Source organism: Amblyomma maculatum, chromosome 11 (assembly GCF_055883805.1).
Source record: "Amblyomma maculatum isolate TAMU_Amacu chromosome 11, ASM5588380v1, whole genome shotgun sequence".
In the NCBI taxonomy this organism is placed as follows: domain Eukaryota; kingdom Metazoa; phylum Arthropoda; class Arachnida; order Ixodida; family Ixodidae; genus Amblyomma; species Amblyomma maculatum.
Window position 1 is genome coordinate 131,426,237 of NC_139354.1, and position 19,720 is coordinate 131,445,956.

The window sequence follows — 19,720 nt, forward strand, 5'->3', positions numbered from 1 at the left end:
TAATAAGCCCCGGGCTAAAATTAATATAAGGCCAGTTGCTCCTTTTTAAAAATATCGGACATTATAAAAAACGCCGTTTATAACACATATTGTACCGGCGTTGGTAACTGGGGCTAGACTTATAGAGACGGTACACGTGAAAGTCCACGGTCACAGTTTTAGATACGTCCTGTGAAGGCGGAGCCGATTCACTTCAAAGTATTTCGCTCTGAGCGCCACTTCAATGTCTTTCGCTCCGAGCGCCCACTAGCAATATCAATGTTTTGTTTGAATTTGATTGCAATCGGTGATAAAGGGAATAATCATAGTGGATATGTTAAGATTAGGAAAATGACCACGCTGTTCCCCACAACACGCCGCTTCAAACAGTATAATGTGCCAAGGTATATTGATCCCACCAATTTTTGTTAATATTGAAAGCTAAAGAGGGATCAGAAAAGAATGAAATGTCCTCCTTTTACTTCCAGGTGATGGCATTTGCAGCATTCCAGCCACCGATAAGGGAGAATGTGCTAAGCTCGGAAAACAAAGTAAGGGAAATACTTATTACATGTGATCCACTATTATTGCTCTCTTGCCGCACTACTGGATTCAACTGAGCAATATGAGGTCTTTTCGTGGTGCATACGCCACTGCAGATCAGTAAAATGTCAAGCATAACATATGAGGCGAGTAGTAGATTTATACTGCATGAAAATATGAGATTTGTTTCGCTTTTTGTAACTCCAATTTTTTAGTTTGCCATGAGAGGTACCAAGAGCCTTATTGTTGTATCGTGCAGTTCCTTATGTTTCGTAGTACTGAGGTTGTAGCAGTAGAAGCTACATAACCCAATGAATGTTTCTTTAGAATTAGACGTGTGAATCTAGAATAATGCAGAGATGACAGTGTAGCAATGCGGAGATAGATACAAGAGGCTGGTAACCAGACGAAATGACGAGGACATGCCGTAAGGGATGACTAAGCCGCGGTGAGGTGTAAACAGTACGAAAAAAAAACAGTAGACTTATATTGCATAGCATATGTTTAAAGAATATAATAAAGGGGTGCAATGCAGCATGGTCATTGTATGTAGTTTGTTTACAAACGCCCCTCCCCAGGAGCAAATCACATGTGGCGGAAATGCACATCTGTAAATGAAAACTGCTGAGCCCTCACTTGTGTAAGAAATAAAAACTAGCAATAATGTTTTAAACTTTACATATGTTAATATTCCGCTTAACCTTTTCGCACCTTTAGATTAATATGTATTGAAGTGAGAATTTGAAGCAAACTTTCGCCTCCCCGGAAACGCTTCCGCCAGGGTCGGGTTCGAACCCGAGTACTAGTAGCTAGCTTTCTCGGCTAGTAGCCGATCAGGGAAGACACCGCTGCGGGTAATGCGTACAGCTCACGACACTAACATGGGGAGACTCTGGGTAGGCATAATAATTTCATAACATATTAGGAAGGCGGCTAACTGCAGCAAGCAGCCTAACCTATCGATGCAACGGTGTAAGAGACAGTGAGGAAGAGCGAAGTTTTGTGCCTAACGACGATGGACGCGTCGGGCACACGAAGACGACGCGACAGTGGAAAAATGGCTGAAAAATGCCAGCCATGGGAGCATTCTTTAGAGTATGTGTCGTCGAACTAGAGGAAAAGAAAAGAACTTGGCGCAGGCGAAAATAGAAGGCCCGGCATCGCAGGCCAGCGGGACAAAGCTTCGTTATCAGAGTGCCTCCGTTGTATCGGGTAAATTACAAAGAAACAATATTCCTCTATTCGAAGTGCCCAGAGGGCCAAAATAAGTGATGGGGTTATATATACATCCAGTTGTACTTGTAGGTATATATAGTGAGCGACCGGACGACATACAATGTGCGAAAGGCTAAGCCACTGTGGGGGTCGGTTGTGAGCATCCAGGCTTTCCGGAGTGTCTGGACGTTCTTGCTGCATTTCGCGCTCGCTCTCAAATGAACACATCTCGGTTTTATAAGAGTTCTGCCATCGCCAAATTCAGTGAGAACTGATATTTATATACTAGTATGAATATTCATCATTAATTCAACAGTAGTTTCATTTGTCATCTGAACAGCGGGAGCACGGCAGGCTGCAGCCTCACCAGCTGCAGGAAACAGCTGGTGATTAAGCAAAGTTCTCGCTTATTTGAGCGTAATTGAGATTATACAACGAGTCATTTACAAGAATTAAAATTTTGGCCTGAGGCAAAAGCTGCAGGGACGAAGTCCGCAGGAGCTCCTGCCCTATCGAGCAAGCATCGACATTTATTTACGCTTGTTACAAAACTGTACATCAAATGTAACACTCGTCCGCTCATTGTGGCCCATGCAATACACGCCAATTTTGTCTACAAGCGTTCTGCGCAAGGGAGATAAACGTGTGTCGAACCACATTCTCATCCCGCAACGAAATAGCAGTGAGTTCAAACAATGCGGCCAGTATCAACGGCTTCCCATGCCATTCTCGCATAAACACCGCAGTCTTCATAGATGGCGCACGCGCTGCTCCGCTGTCATCAAAACTTATCAGTGGTATGAAAATGCATGTTCAAATTTCTCACGTGACCTCTCTCTCTCCTTTAAGCACCGGCCGCGATGCGCCTGGGAAGAGTTGTAGTAAAATGCCTGTATTGTTCGGTCATTATTCAGGCTACAACCCAAAAAGGTACTGCTCCACATCGTTTCTAAAAGAAAACGTAGACCTTCTCCTTCTATGCATCCTCTTTCATGAGTATGCAAACGTTTCCAGCAAAAGAGCATAGCAAAAACAACGATTCAAGCACATGTCAGGCGTCGAATGCTGCCTTACGCAGGCTATTTAGAGAGCCACTTTCCAAAAAAAGTGCCAGCGATGCTTTCTATTTTACGTAACAGGTGGCACTCGCTTTTCCGCTAATGGACCATTGAAGGACCTCATGGAGAACTAGAAAGCTCATTGGCAGATATAATGTTTTAAATAATTTTCTATGGAACACACTTCTCAGCTGATGCGCATCAACAAGTCCAGTTCGACATGTGCGTGCACCAGAATAGTGTCTCAAATATATTTTCGATACTTGTCAAGTGCTTAATAATTACGCGCTAGCAGATTTACTAATGCAATATAGATGATGAGCAAATCCGTGACGTCCATTTGTTTTGTTTTTCTTTTTTTCTTCACATTTCTTTTCCAACACCATTTTTCGTTTCCAACCGGAGATATTGTAGGAAAATGTTTTTGAGGTAATGTTTTCTAGACGTCTTTAGTGTAACTGAACGTGATCATTGTCACCCCGTCTTTAGACACTGCACAGCAATCTACTTTGGCTTAACTACAAATAACTGTACTCTGTGCCATCTTCGGCCACCTAACTTAAACCTTCTAGTTTCGTGCGCTGTCTAATTTTGCCCATGCCCCCTCTACTTCGTTTCGTTACCAATCCAGTAATTAAACCTTTATGAGCTTCGGACCATCCATGCACGTGCCTCCCCAGGTCGCTTTCGTCTTGATTTTAATTAGAACGTCATCACCTCGAGTTTCCTATCTAATTGGGTCTCTTCGTAGCTGAACTGTGCGACAGAATAGGATATTCTATTAAAGCGCAGATGATATGAGTGATATACATATTAGGAATAAACTATTAAAGTGCAGCTAATATGAGTAGAATACATGTTCGTTCAAAATTCCAAAGTATGGACACTTGTTACACGGTTTAGCTGCCTCCCTCATTTCTGCCATCAGCAAGGTTTGCAGAGCAGTATTTATCATAGTCTGAGAGCTTATATTCAGCAAGAGTTTTGTTTTCGTTTAGTTTGGAGTTTCTACATGTACTTGACTTACTCTAAATGAATCTGAAAGACAGGCGAAATACAGTGCAGTGCAATGTTAAACCACACTAGGGAACATGACCACATTCAAATTAGATAAAGCCTACACTATCGTATTCCGCACAGCAGGAGCGTGCTTAAGCACTCCAAATTCCATGATGCTAACTATTTCTTCGAAGTGTGTTGAACCTTGTAAAACAAAAAGCGTAATGCACCGTTCGCATTGAATTTTGCTGACTGCCATATAGTGTAACATCTTCACTTCTAGTGTAAGAGCTTCAGTTGTTCATTATTAGATCTGATCCGTGACAAGGGGTGGGCGCGCCCTTTGAAGCATTAGCGTTAAGGGCATTTTGAGACATGAAATCATGGGATTTAGTCGTCGGTGGTGTCGGCGCTGCGGGATAAAATCAAGAATATAGCTCTGCTAAATAGTAGTCAGCAGTTGACATTGCTGAACAATGAATCTTCGATGACTTGTGTGACTTTGGGAAGCCACATGTTATCAGACTGTTAAGGTGTTCTGCCTACCCGGGTTGTTCATGTCGATTAGGGAAGGATACCCCTACGCCCCGCAAGCCCAGCTAGGTACAAGAAGGATTTATATCTCTCCTGACTGCCAGCAACCGGTTCATGTATAACGAGATACCGTAGCGCTGAGTGCTACAGACATATTTCAAATCTAGAAAGTAATGGATCCGCTACTTAGTAGTATGAAGCTCTTAAGGTATGAAAAAAAAATAAAAGGACAGAACCAACGGTAGCCAAGCTGCTATCGTGTACCAAGATATAGTGTCCAAGGTATGTCGTTTGAAGAATTAATATTGTTTTTGTCATTTACCCATGTTCGAATCCGAGCATGGTAGCCGCGTGGCCGCACAGCTGCGCAAAAACAGGGGCTCCAACTCGCGCCGTCAACTCGCGAGCCGGTAGATACCAAACGCGGCCTAACTCGCGCTCCCTCCGTGAGGAAACGCTACAGCCGGAGTAACGTCATCCTATCCGCCTCAAAAATAGGGGCCCCAACTCGTGCCGTCAACTTGCGAGGTGGTAGCTACCAACCGCGGCCTAACTTCCATTCCCTCCGTGAGGAAGCGCTACAGCCGGAGTGACGTCATCCCATCTGCCGCAAAAACAGGGCCCCCAGCTCGTGCTGTCAACTCGCGAGACGGTAGCTACCAACCGCGGCCTAACTCCCGCTCCTACCGCAGATATCACCAGGGGTGCAACGTTGGATACTATAGGAGGTGGCCTAGCGGCAGGTGGAACCAATGCAGTCGCCAGGGATGCTTTCATTTCTGCTGGCATAAAGAATTCCATTGCAGCTGGTGCCGGAGCGGCAGTTGTACATTCTGCCTTAACCTCACCCACAACCAAGTATATCGTTGCAGTCACGGCACTCCATGCCTCGCTACTAATTATACATAGAAGAACCAGGTAGTACCCCGCAATAAGCAATAGTTGAACCATATGCCGTGGCCAGACTGAATCACTGCATGCCCTTAGCATATCCAGAAGCACCACAACCAGCTACACCACCAGCTGAACCTAGGCGTAGCCCTAGCCATTGCATTCGCATGGATGGATGGATGGAATGTAGGAGCATCCCCTTGGAAGCGGGGTGGTAGCAGTAGCTATCATGCCCATTTTTCTCCCTAGATCTTATATATTGATTTAGAGTGGTTAACTAAACCATCATGCTATTTATTAAATTTTTGTTCCTACATTACTAACATTATGTCACTTCTCTGCTTTTAAACCACTAATCTTCCAGTCGTTTTTTGCTAGTTTCCACCGCCGGTTTATTCACCCGGCCACTGTTATTTCTAAACCCCAGAGCTTCAGGAACAGTGATTGCGCCTGCATCAACTTCCGGATGGGTACCATTACATTCGAGTATAATATGGCCAATTGCTTCTCTGGAGTTACCACATACAGCACATGCGTCATCTCCATTGTTAAATTTCTTTTTGTCGCTGCGTGTTCTAAGGCACCCTGATCTAGCTTCAAAAAGTAGGGCACGGCCTCTTGAGTTATCAAAGAAATCTTCCTTCTTGATCTGCATTTTCTACTTTTGGTATAATTCCACACTCTGTTTCTTTTCCATTGAATTTATCCAGTTTTTACCTTCTGTGTTTTTCACCTGTTGCTTAATGCTCTTTATTTCTCCGTCCTTGTGACTAGCATACTTAGTAATTAGTTTCCTAGTTCTTTTCCTGCATTGTGAATCAACGCTTTTTAATAACAGGTATTTAAATACTTTAGCTGCTCATATGTTACTGTCCAATTTCCTCAGGCGTTCCTCATATAATATTTTACTCTGAGCTTTCCGTACTTCGTAAGATGCCCAGCCCATATCTCCCTGTACCGCCTCATTTGTTGTTTTGCCGTGGGCACCCAGTGCTAATCGTCCAACGGATCTCTGATGTATTTCTAATTTCGACTGTACCTCTGATCTTAGGCACAAAACCGCATTTCCGAAAGTAAGTCCGGGCACCATAATTCCTTTCCAAATACCCCTCAATACCTCATATCTATTGTATCCCCACAATGCCTTATGCTTCATTATCCCGGCATTCCTTCGCCCTTTGGCCTTAGGTGATTGCTCATGCTTTCCAATGTATGCCAATCCTTCGTTTACCCAATACCCCAGATATTTATATTCTGCAATTACCAGGCTTAACCAAGCTAAGCCACTGCAAATTTTTATTGCCTAGTCTTGACACGAGAAAAAAATATACAAAAAGTCATTCAAATGCTATTTACAGACACTATTTACATATGACACGCTGAAATTCATGCATACACATTAAAAGCTCTAGCCTAGAGACACTCGGGAGGTGATGCTGTAGCTTTCTGGATTGCCAAATACCTGTCCACGCTTTTCCGAAAATAAATTCTGGCAGGCCGTGCGTCTTTATCGCAATCGTAACACACCATTCTTGAGCGCCATATACGGTGGAGGCCCATGACCATAAATAAATCAAACGGTACCCAATCCTCCCTTTCTACGCATAAGTACCGAATGCCATGCGGGTCTAGCGGAAAATCTTTCATTAGCGTTCTTTGCAATACATCCCTGAAGTATACTCCTTCCCAACAGTGTAAAAAAAACATGGTGTATGGTTTCTGGCTTCCTGCATATTAAACAGTGTGACCCCAGGGTATGAGTACTCCCTTTTTCTCCAAAAATGTTTTCACCGCAAGGTTCCGGTGTGCAATAAAAAAAAAGGTTTTTGCTCCTGGCGTCCCCTGCATTCTTTTTACCCTATTTAAAACATCCACACCTGGGCTTTCATCGTACAAGGCCCTGTACAAATGCACAGGGAACATCATCATCATCAGCCTGACTATACCCACTGCAGGGTGAAGGCCGCTCCCATATTTGTCCACTTAACCCGGTTCTGTGTTAGCTGCATCCACTTGACCTTGCGAACTTCTTTATCTCATCCGCCCACCTAACTTTCTGCCGCCCCCTGCTACGCTTTCCTTCCTTTGGAATCCAGTTTGCTACCCTAAGCGACCATCGGTTATCCTCTCTTCGCACTACATGTCCTGCCCATGCCTATTTCAGCTTCTTAATTTCGACTAGAATGTTGGTAACCTGAGTTATTTCTCTGACTCACTCTGCACGCTTCCTATCTCTTAATATTACCCATACCATTTTTCGGGGAACATATCACACAATGCACAATACAATTTCTTTCGTTTTACTATAGACAAATAATACCTTGAGAACCGCGCGGAAAGGAACCCAACACTTGCTACGACTTCTCTATTAAAGCCCTTAATCCCAGCGGAAAAATCTTCCGTTGAACCTACGTAAACCGGTAACAACCGCCTCATCCTGACTTGGCATACGGTGCGTAAGAACGGGTCGGTCGTGTCTCTAAAAAACAAACAACGACTGACAAACTGTCGCAAAAACAGGTGGCCCAGTCCTGCCCCCCCCCCCCCCCCCATCTTTTAGTCGTCTGAACAAGCTAGTCCGGCTGCAGCTCTCCCATTCAAATGCCCAGATAAATACAGCGAAATTCCTGTGCAGTTTCTGAATATTTAACCGAGAACAGTGCGCCACCTGCATAACATACCACAGCTTATTGATAAAGAACAAATTGCAAACTGTAGCCCTTGCAAAAATAGATAGGTTGGTCCCTTGCACTTTACAGCTTTATCATTTATCTCTTTAGCCTGCCCGCTCCAATACTGTTCACTGTCACGGTAAGCCATAAGCGGAACTCCCAAGCACCTATCTGGTGTCGTCATCCAAGGCACACTGGCAAACCGTTCAGGCGTAGATGGCCACCTTCCCTGCCAAAGTCCGAGGCATTTCGTCCCCTACCGGTGACGCGACTGAATTCGCGCAAACACTTCACAGCTTGGCATATGCCCCCCTTAGCATCGTTAAGAACAGCGATGTCGTCTACATGCGCTAACAGCTTTACTTCGGCTGCTTGTACATTGAATCCCTGAATGCTGTTATTCTTGAGAATTTTCAAACAAACGATCTCTATATAGATGCAAAACAAAAGAGGGCTGAGGGGACAGCCCTGGCGTACGGAACGCTGTATACTTATGGGTCCCCTTGTCGTGCCGCTCCTCCAGGAGTCCAAAGCCGCGCCCTCACGGACAACAGAACCGACATTCACATGGTCTAAAATGGCAAACAAATGCCTTTGCTTAGTCAATCTGGAGAAAGGCCACCCGACCATTACTGTCATCACAGTATTCTAATACACTGTGCGCTTTATGGATATGGGTGAAAATGGAGCGCACTTCGATCCCACGCGTTTGATGAGGCCCTACTGTGTCTCTAATCACAGTCTGCAACCTTCACCCTAGAACCTTCATAAACATTTTGCACCCCGCGTTTGTGAGCGCTATGGGTCGGTATGCAGCGACCAGTCTTTACTTATTTCATTTATTTTCGGAATGAGCACAGTGTGGGACGACCCATATGACGCAGGAAGAGCCTTTTCGTTGAAGGCTTCGTTAAAGATTAGGGTTAGGGCAAGGGCTATTTCGTGTTGAAGTACTTTATAAAATGTCGCGCTGAACCCGTCCGGTACAGGGGATTTACCGCGGTTTAATTTGTCAATTGCTTGCTCCACCTCCGTTTCTGTTATGTCCAGTTCTAATCTGTTATTTGTTTCGTTGTCGAGACGCGGTAGTTCGGCTAGAAACTCATCCTTAAATGTAATAACATCTACCGGATGTGATGCGAAGAGCGCCTGGTAATGTTCGAAAAACGCTGTTTTGATATTATTCATGTCTGTTGATAATACCCCTCCCCATTCTATTTCTTCGATGCGACTCCTTTCAGCACAGGATTTTTCAAAACCGAGCGCTCTTTTAGTTGGCGCTTTGCCAGCAGCTGTGTCTTCGGTCACCCGTAACGTCGTTCCTCAATTAATGCTAGCTTTTGTTTGGTTTTCCTTATGTCCTTCATTCATTGCCCCGGTGGTCGGCTTTCCTGGTTTAACATTTTATGAAGCAGTTGTTTTAACTGCATTTCATTTTGTTTCTCTTCGTGACTTATAATAGCAGATATTTCAATTGCTTTTAATTTAAAGGTTTGGTTTGGTTTGTGGGGTTTAACGTTCTAAAGCGACTCAGGCTATGAGAGATGCCGTAGTGGAAGACTCCTAAAATTGTGACCACTTGGGGTTCTTTAACGTGCACTGACACTTTAAAGGCTTCTTTACAGAGCTCCCACTGCTGCCAAACCTTCATGCTTTTTCGTGTATCTATTATTGCTATTTCTTCCCTTACTGCTCGACTGTACAATTCATACTCAGGTAGCTTGTTGTTTAACTTCCACATTTTCCCCGAAAAACCATTCCCACGCTTAACAATGCCTACGCAGCATTGAGCCATACAATGGTCTGAAAACGACACCGGTACTACTTCATACCTGTTGCATTGTGATACGATATCGACGGAGGCATAGATGCGGTCTAACCGTGCATGGCTTCAGCCCTGGAATTGCGTATACTTTACTGGGCATTCTCCCTCCAGACGCTCTGCAACGTCTTCCAGGTTATAGATGTCAAATGTTCTTAACAGCACTTCAGTGCTCCTGTCACGGAAAGCGCGACTGCTTGTCTTGTCACGCGCGTTTGGAAAACAGTTGTAATTCCCCATAACTATAAGATGTCTCTCCGTCTGAAGTCGCTCGTCGATATTTTCAAAGAACATGGCACGGTCGTAAACCACACTGGGCGCATACACGCACACAACTCCCCACTCAATGCCTTTCAGCGAGAAATCGAGGTAAGCACATCGTCCCGTCATGCACGAATGATGCGCCTGTACCTCTAGCCCGGGCAGCTTCTTTACAATAAGAGCACAACCAGCCGATGTGCCAACAGTGTGACTAACTACAGCAAAAAACCTAGACATGAAACGTCGCATCATACTCTCGGTCCCTTCTTCACCGTCTACTTTCGTTTCTTGCACAGCCAATATATCTATATCGTAATCAATTAAAAGCCTGTAAAGCTGGCTTTGCTTCCTTTTACCTGCCAAACCTCTAATATTTAGGGTGGTCACTTTAAACGGAGATGCAGAAGCCATTTTTGAATACAAAGAAGAGACTAAAAGCACGATGTTTACCTCCCGCGTCCAGCATGTCGCTAGACATTGCCTTCGCCGCCGGTATCACCCGGCGCTTGCCTCTGGTTATGAGGCGACTTGTGGCTGGAACGCTTGTCTGTCTGAGTATTGGACCGCGAGCGCAGACTGGAACGCCGTGCTTCAGGGGCCTTCACTGGTGGTTCCTCGGCACTGTGCTCTGCCCCTGTGTCGTCGCCGGTCTTGGTCTCAGCACGCGGACGCTTCGCAGCGGTGATGACCGTCGCGTGGGCGTCTCTCTTCTCGCGGACGTCGTGGGAGCCTTTGCGTCGACATCTAAAGGCTCTGGTAAACCCCCCTCAATCTTCTGTCGTGGCCTGATCCGTCGATGATGGGTCACTAAATGGTGTCACTCTTCCTGGTGCGACAGCGGTGCCATGTCGAACCCGCAACCTCAAACGCCGCCTCTGGCGATTTACCCGCCTGTTCAGCTCCACTTGTTTTGTTTTTTTTTTTTAAATAGACAAAGACGCGTCTATTGATTGCGGTGCTGTCTCAGAAATGTCCCTTAGAGAAGTGTATTGTGGCGTTTAATAATAAATATGAGCAAGTAAATTACAGAATTACAGACCACACAGTTAAGCGAGTGGCAAATTACTTTTCCGCTGAACTTCCCCTTCGCTAGGCGTGCACGTAGCACCATCTTGCGTGAGGCGCAAGCAATATGATACACACGGCATGACCTCCTAGGTCTTCATCGCGCCGGCTCGGATCGGCAATGATGTTGGAACAAGTAATTACCAAACAGTCATGTTTTGGACAAGTTAACGAGTGTTTTATCATGTAAACTACGTATTTGTGTCACTCAAAAGCGCGACAAGCGAATGAGTAGACGGTGCGAACAGTGAACGATAACGCTATCGCGTTCCATTCTTAAAGGCGAAGCTTAAGCGTCCTCCAAATTTTTGTTTGGCTAGTTGGTCAATTACGATGCGGCAAAACTTACCACAAATAAATTAGTCCGAAAGCGAAAAGAAGAAGGGAAAGGAAAGAGCGCTGACTTGCAAATAATCGTGATTGAGCAAAACGTGCGCAATAAATACGAGAGCGGCGGCAGAACCATCACATGGGGGTTAAATGTCACGTGGTGTGGAGGGCAATAAGAGCGCTAAAGCACAAAACTGGTGTTAAAGCTAAAACATGATGGAAATAAAAATATTGGTAAAATATTCTGTTCATTTGGACAAAGCATATAAAAACAAACGAACACGGACGATAAATAGATGAGGCGTACTGCCAAGCAATATCATGAAAGTAAGATCAGTCAGCGCGATATGGTGAAAAGATCTGTAAGAGCGATAAAACGAAAGCTGGATGAAACGCTAAAAGAAGGTGGCAACTCGAAATAATTCCTTTGTTCTTGACAAATTATACAGCATACAAGCACATGGGCGATGAATGAGCCAGGCATGTGCGGTCAATAACTAAGCTTTAACAAAGTGCTTCTAAGAAGACAACTTCGCTTTCTTAGAGCGATTTCGATGCTTCAGCCGCACACGCGCAGCCTTTTTGGTTTATAAAAAAAGCTTCCTTCAATTCACGGGCTACAGCTGTCGCGACTTCTATACAGTATCACGGTATCAAACAACCGAGGCATGCATTCACATTTGCTGCAATGAACCGCAAGATTTGACCCAGTTACTTTCCAAGCAAGCGTTTGTATTCCCTAAAACGTTCATTTAGGCATCTTCCCGTTTGTCATATATACACATTGCTACATGTTAACAAAATCTGGTAGATCACATCTTCTCTACAACTCACAAACATCATATTGGCTTACACCATAAGTTTGCTATTTCGAGCATTACTTTTCAGAGGCAGTTTTCTTCCTTCGGTTTCTAGACGCCCAGACTAGACATGTCAACTTGTCGAAACGTTGGGTTCCCCCGTCTACACTCGTTCAGTGCTTTTTCATGCCATGTAAACCATCTTCCTCTCACTCTACCTGGGTCCTTTGTTAAATTTTAGTTATTAGCTGCGCATGCCAAACTAATTCATCGCCTATACGCTCATTTGTTCTATAATTTGTCAAAAACCTATTTATTTTGCATTGCTATCTACATTTAGCAGTTCCCCCTGTGCTTATTTTATCGCTCCTATAACCCTTTTCACCATGTCGCGTTGACTCATCTATTTTCCTGACACTATACTTCGACGCATGCCTCATTCATTCGTCGTCCCTGTTCGTTTATTGTTATATGCTTAGTCCAGGCCAACAGTATGTTTAACCAATATTTGGACTTCCATTATGTCTCAGCCTTATCACCTGTTTTGTGCTTCATCACTGTTAAGGCCCTTTACAGTATGTGACGTTTGACCCCATCTGATTGTTCTGCGACCGCTCTCGTATATATTGCGCACGTTTTTAACAATAAATATTAGTTGTCAGTCAGCGCTCTTTCCTGTCCATTCTATTTTTCGTTTTCGGGCTACTTCATTTGAGCTGAATTTTTTTTTTTCACATACAACTAGTTCCTCTATTACAGTGCCGACAATCTCATGCCCACGCAAAACCCGCCCCCATAGCCATACAGTTCTTAAGCATTAAAAGAAAGTATTGTGTAGGTTTAAGCATGACTGGAACCTAATTGATAGAGCGAAAGCTGCGAGTGTTCCAGCGATAGCCTCTATAGCACTGCATTTTCCATCTGCGGCCTTTTCAAACATTTTCTCGTAATTGGCTCACAGGAAATAAGACAATATGATGCGTTCTATGGACACATGATTGATTTATTTGTAGGAACGGAAAGGCGCGGTAACTGTCTCACACGCATCTGACACAATTGGTTTACAGGAAGGGAAAGGCGCAGTATGTCACACTTGTTTCTGTGGACACCTCAACCGCACCGTAAGGGAAGGGAGGAAGATTGGAGTGAAAGTGGAAAGAGAGAAAGAGGAGCCGTAGTGGAGGGCTACGGAGTAATTTTGACCACCTGGGGATCTTTAACATCTCACAGCACACGGACTCCTCTTGGTTTCGCCTCCGTCGAAACGCAGCCGCCGGGGTCGAGTTCGAACCCGGGTCTCCGACAAAGTAGGGCGTCTTACCCCTGCACAACCCCGGCGGGGCACATAAATCTGACCCGTGCCGTAAGGGATGGAAAAAAGAGGGAAGTGAAAGTGGAAAGTGAGAAAGAAGTGCAGAAGTGAAAGCCTGCGTAGAATTTTCGACCACCTGGAAATCTTTAATATGTGCCATAGTGGAGGGCTGCGGAGTAATTTAGACCACGTGGGGACGTTAACCATGCACTGACATCTCACAGTCCACTGACGCCTCTTCGTTTAGCTTCCATCAAAACGAACCTGCCAGCGGTCAGTACCCAGCCCGAGCACTTAATAAACATAATAGTAATTATAATAATTGGTTACCCACCGGAAGGCAAAGGCGTACTCTCTGTCGCTCTTGTTTCTGTGGACTCCTGAACCAGCCGCAAGGGAAGGAAAGAAGGCGGGAGTGACGGTGGCAAGCGAGAGATAGGAGCCGTAGTGGAATGCTACAGAGTAATTTGGACCACGTGGGGACCTTCAACGCTCACTGACATCGCAGACACACGGATGCCTCTCCGTTTCGCCTCCATAGAAACGCAGCCGCCAGGAGTTAGGATTGAACCCGGGAACTCCGGCATAGTAGTCGGTCATATTAACCACTGCACCATCACGTCGGCGCCCAGGGTACTTCTAATAAAATAATTGGTTCACAGGAAAGGAAAGGCTCAGTATCTGTCACACCACTTCATGTAAACCTGACCGCGACTTCGATGAGGAAGGAAGGGGGAGTGAAAGGGCATATTGAGATAACGAGGAGTGGTAGTCGAGGGCTACGGAGTAATTTAGGCCATAAGGGGATCTTTAGCATCCATTGATATCAATAGCACACGCACGCCTTTCCGCTTCCATTCCATCAAAACGCAGCCGCCGGCAGTCGGGTTCGAACCGGAGTACTCGGCACAGCAGAGCGGCATCTTAACCACGGCACCACCGCAGCTGGACCAGAGTACAGACGTAACCGCAACTGAAACCAGCTACTGGCTACCACTTGCCGTATCACTTGACGGCTAATTTCCCACGATGCTTTCCATTGAAATTTTTATGACTAGATTTCGTTTTTCCGCCGCGACGCTCCCTCCTATTTTTTTTTTCTTCCTCCATGATTGTTTATCCCCTACCTGGAGGCGAGTGAGTTGGAGAAAGAATTTGTTTGGGTCTTCGAAGGAACTACATATCGTGAAAGCGTTGTTTCAGGGATTGATTCAAATTACGTCGTCTTAACGTACTGCTTCCATAGGAAGTTTAAGAGTAGTGCTCACTAGGCATAAGATATATCCGGCGTTGTGCTTGATGAAGTCGATGATTCCATTTGAGTGGTAGATAGTCTTCAAGCCATCTACGGGTTGTTTAGATAACGGGGCTTATGCCTCATAGTGGTGGACGAACACTTGCCTAGGTGTAGTTGTGCCGTTGTGGCTAGGCCGGCCAGTGGCGGAGGTGCCAAACGCATGCAGGGCTGCCCGGACGCGAGTAGCTTCGGACGATTCAGCATTCGGCTTCAATATCCCCAAGCCATTTCGCATTCGTGTCGAGTTTCTCAGGAGCGACCGCTTTCCCGGAGGCTTGTTAGGCGATGCTGTTGCGGCAGGTCCATGAACCTGGCGAGAGCCCAGCTGCACGAGGAAGGGGAGGCCCTTTTGCGGCTTCTTTCGGCAAAGTCGCTAGGCCTACGTGAGGCCTAGCGGTCGGCTGCCGCTTTCGGTTGAAATTGGGTGTTCGCCGGCAAATTCGGACTCGAAGATCCTAAAACGTATTTGTGAGAGATGCCTCGCAACTTCACTACCTGGCGCGGATAGGTGTCGGTAGCCGCCGTCATCCATTCATTCATCTATCGTATGTGAGCGAGCGAGATAGATGGACGTGCCTCTGGAACATTATGAAACATGTGTGCAATAAACGCGGTTTAGTGAATTATGTTGTAAATGGTGAAGAACATCACGTGTGAAAACAAATATGTAGCGACCGTGAAGCAATGTTGTAGAACTTGAACAAGATCATGTGCCGAAGCAATAATGAGTACATGGTCACACTGTGGAACAATAAAAAATTGCCGTGTCATGACAGCTATTTCGTTGTGGGGCTGTAGAGCATCAGATAGCTATGCGAATGGGTCGGATAATCCTATCGCGTTGAGCACTTCAAGGCGGATCTTCTGCGTCGTTCAATTTTGCGATAATAATGTGTATATGGTGAGGTAAATATTTTACATAATGCAAAAAAAATGTCACATGTATTGCTTGATTTTATAGCAGGCGGATGTTTACATATAAATATGTTATTGGGTGTTTTAGGCAAAATATAGTCTTAGGACCTAATACTCATAAGCATGGATCTGGTTATGGAGGTAATGGCCACTGAAGCAGTTAACTAGGGTAGCAAACTTCACGTTAGCGTTCACAACCTCTTTACGTACCTTAAAGCAAAAGCCGTTAACTGAGGTACACAGCTGCCTCAACATATAGCGTGCAAGCAGAATAAAAACTTCGCGTGAACTTCATTTTTTTTAGTCAGAGGTCAAAACCCACCTCAGTTAAGCCTGAATTTCAGGCTTCAAGATCGTGTCCTATGAGGGAGACATCAGTGTATGAGCGGCCAATAATTCTTAAGAGAACTTCACATCCTTCCGTTGAAGAATCCCATAATTTTTCAAGGCTGATTGTGCATTTCAATGTAATATAGATTTAAACCCCAGAGTGAACTAGCGATTTTTTGTTCTTATGTCATTTTATGCCTTCCATTCATACTATAATGGTGTCCAGGTCTTCTTGTTTCCCTCTTCAACCGATTAAGGCCCTCCCAATGTTTTTGGCTTTCCTTCTCTGACATCTAATCTGATACAGATTTATAGAAGCCACATCAAGTTTAACCCCACATTCATATGTGAGAATTAGAGAGAGTCAATGGCTACACTGTAGTTAGAGTATTGTTTTTATTTCTTTTTTTTATTGCACATCTAGCTACCAGACCAATAAAATGGGCATAAGCAAACTTTTACAACGCTGGGTATCCTATTGGCATGAATATCCTGAGCATATTATGAATCTTAACATCTTACACGTTTGTCTGGTCGCATTGGTCAATTTTGTTGTTTTTCACCTGATGCTTAAGCATCTGCTCAGGTAGGGTTTCTATGAATTTGCGAGCACCCTAGAACAGCCACATTTGAAACAGTAAGTACCCAGCTACTCAGAAAAAGACTGGAAAGAAAAAGGAAATCAGAAAATTAGTATGAAGGTTTAATTAGCAGGCAAAATATTCAGTAATGCTGCACGTTTCAGGACGCGGCTTCTACTTGGTCTTAACGCTAATAAAACAACATCATACAAATCTAAGCTTTGGATATATCGAACACATGGTCTTAGAGCCCATTATCAATTTATTTTTTTCATTTTCGTGGGTGCATTCAAAACAATCATTTAAAAGTTTATAATTAGAAGCTAAATTTGAAACATGATTTGAGTCTTGCGCTAGAAGCGTCCTCGTAGAATATGTTTTGCTTAAAAACGCATGGCTCTCATCACATTGGAAGGATAACGTGTTATTATAAGTGGCCAACGTAATAGGCAAAGCATTTAAGGAACTGAAAAAAAATTGGCTGTTCGTCTAACTACGTCCACTCCGGCTCATATGTTAAGCAACCTAAAATAAAATATAGGACACCAGAATGAGCAAAACGATGGAGGTCGCTGTATTACAAGAAACTGAAGAGCGCACCTGGTTAAACATTAGACATGTAGCAGTCAACATACTCCGCTGGTACCTTCTTAAATAAGGCACATAGCTTGTAAAACATTGAATGCAGTTGTCAGGAGGACAGCTGTCTACTGATAGTTTATATTCAGTGGTAAGGACACATTTGCAGCTCAACACTTAATTAAACCTGCAGCCGATAGAAGACTGTAACCAGTGTAAATGAAGACCGATTTGCTAGGAAGGTTTGAAAAGTGATGGATTTATGAAAAAAGACTTTAGGACAATAACTACACCTTATCTACATGTCCCCTATTTCTGTTAGGATATGTTTGGTGAGATCCCTAAATACTGTCCCATTTACGTACGTTAAAGGAGAAGAAATCCGGGGCATAACTGTCATCTTCCCACAAATATTTCACATTTTCCATCTACTAAATACCTTTAACTGCTGCGTTACGCCAAATATTTCTAGCGTAAAAGAAGTGATGATTTCAGAACATTATGTATCTTGCAACCAGTGTAGCATTTCCACCTTATTATGTTCTGAGGTAACCAAGGGTTCCTCACATCCCAAACTTTTTTAACCTCTGCAGTGGTGTGTCCAGGATTTAGAGTTCTACATTAGCATAGGACGTTTTCTTGAGCAAATAACAACAGAAAATATATAATCAGTATTACATAGCTAGTGAAATACCATGCGTGACAATAGCTTGAAATGGGATGGGAAGCTTGAGGCGATATTCATCATTTAGAGCCTTTCGACCTACCTTCAAAAAGCAATGGGGCAGAACTCAAGACGCCTGCCATGCGAGTGACCCCCGATGAACAATTATCCTATGGACACTAATCACTTTGCGCATTTTATGAGAGTCTTTATCAATATCGTGAGTGTAGTGGCACCTTTCCTACAAATTATTCCTTATACTTCAATCATATCGTATCTGTGTTATATATAGAGCCTTCAATGTCTTTCCTAGTGTCGAAAAAATTTGAGTGTTGGGAAGAAATGTTATAAGTAGCAGCTCACTAGGGACGTGTACTTTTTGTCGTATCTTTTTATATGGTAATGCTAAAATTATTACACCATAAAATGGCCACAAAATATTGTGTCATAAAATAATTCTGCAATTGCACAATATAGTTCCTCATGCTCGAATATGATTAGTACTTCAGTGCACATAATATTTCAGTATTAAATAAAATTTGAGTGTCTCATAGAAGACACACCTTCCTTTAGATGTTTGTAATAAAAAATGATAGTTGAACTGAATTAACTCTGCATTGCATGATCTGCTTGCAGGGTGTGAATGTCCGAAGAATTTAGGAACCAACGACCTACTCAATGTGCATGTCACGCGCTGGTACTATGACAGAAAGAGGGGATATTGTGACCAGTTTGCTTATTTACTGGATGGCGGCAATTGCAACAATTTCGAATCATATCAAGAGTGCACTAGCATCTGTTCAAAGTGATACTTATGAAATAAAGGTCTGCATATCTCAATTCTACGGTCACTAAATTGTAGTGACAAAAACGTAAAGATAACTCATCAAGCAAATAAAGAAGGAAAATCTAGAATGTTCCAATTCTTACCTATAATGCGCAAAATATTTTAACATTTGAAGAACAAGCATTTGCTTTGTGACAAATTTTTTCCTTTTTTTTTTCATGCGTCACAACAGACAAACCTGACGGCATTATACAGGACAAGAGGCCCTCCAATACCTCCCAGCATTGCTCACAAATTATCTCAGTCGCTACATTACGCCACGATACACATTTGAACGTAATCACGCTCAGTATAGGCCCCACGATCCTATTCGAAAGTTGGTGCTCTCTTTCCTTGGACTGTTGTCATTCTACTCCTCCTTCGCGCAACGCTACTACGTATTAGCGTTTACGAATGACTTTTGGTGTGCTTCATTGCGGCGTCACGCATCCATTAATCTACCACTATGCCAAAATAATTGAAATACGCTTAACTTTTAGTATTCAGAAAAGTAAATTAGGATATTTTGTAGACATAAACTTTTTTTAATGCTTTTTTCCTTGCACTTCCGGTCTCGCGCGCGCACGTTCGCCCTTCGCAAGGGCGGCGCGGGCACCACGGCAACCACGGCGCGGTCGCGCGCAGCGACCTTGTTTCAGTTTGCGGCGGGGCGCTTTACGCCTGTGTATGTTCTCGTTTCTTGCGTCTAGCATGCGAAATGGACTTCCAAGTCGGCTTACCGGTCTCCAGCATTAGGTCGGTGCATTAATTGCCGTGCGCCAGTGCACCTCGCAGTGCGTAGTGCAGCAAAATTTCGGAGGCAATCGCTTCTTTCCCGTGTCCACCAAACCAAAATACGTAACTCGGATCGAGTTAAGGCGACAACATACGCTGATAAGTAATGTGTTTACTATCCTGAAGGTAGCGCAGATATAAACGATGGTTTCACAGGTGCAATGAGTTAGTCATTGTTGTGTTGTATCATTACTGAGGCGGCTTTTAAAATCCTACAGTCGCAACTTTTGACTTGATTGCGTCAAACTGCTC

General features: G+C 44.1%; 1 long non-coding RNA gene across 1 annotated transcript; it reads left to right on the forward strand.

Moving 5' to 3' along the window:
• Nucleotides 1–465: 465 nt before the first annotated feature.
• LOC146174980 (uncharacterized) lies at nt 466–18,776 on the forward strand. Its single transcript, XR_014701736.1, has 2 exons — nt 466–530; nt 18,484–18,776. It is a non-coding gene; the product is annotated as an uncharacterized LOC146174980 (long non-coding RNA).
• Nucleotides 18,777–19,720: the final 944 nt, after the last annotated feature.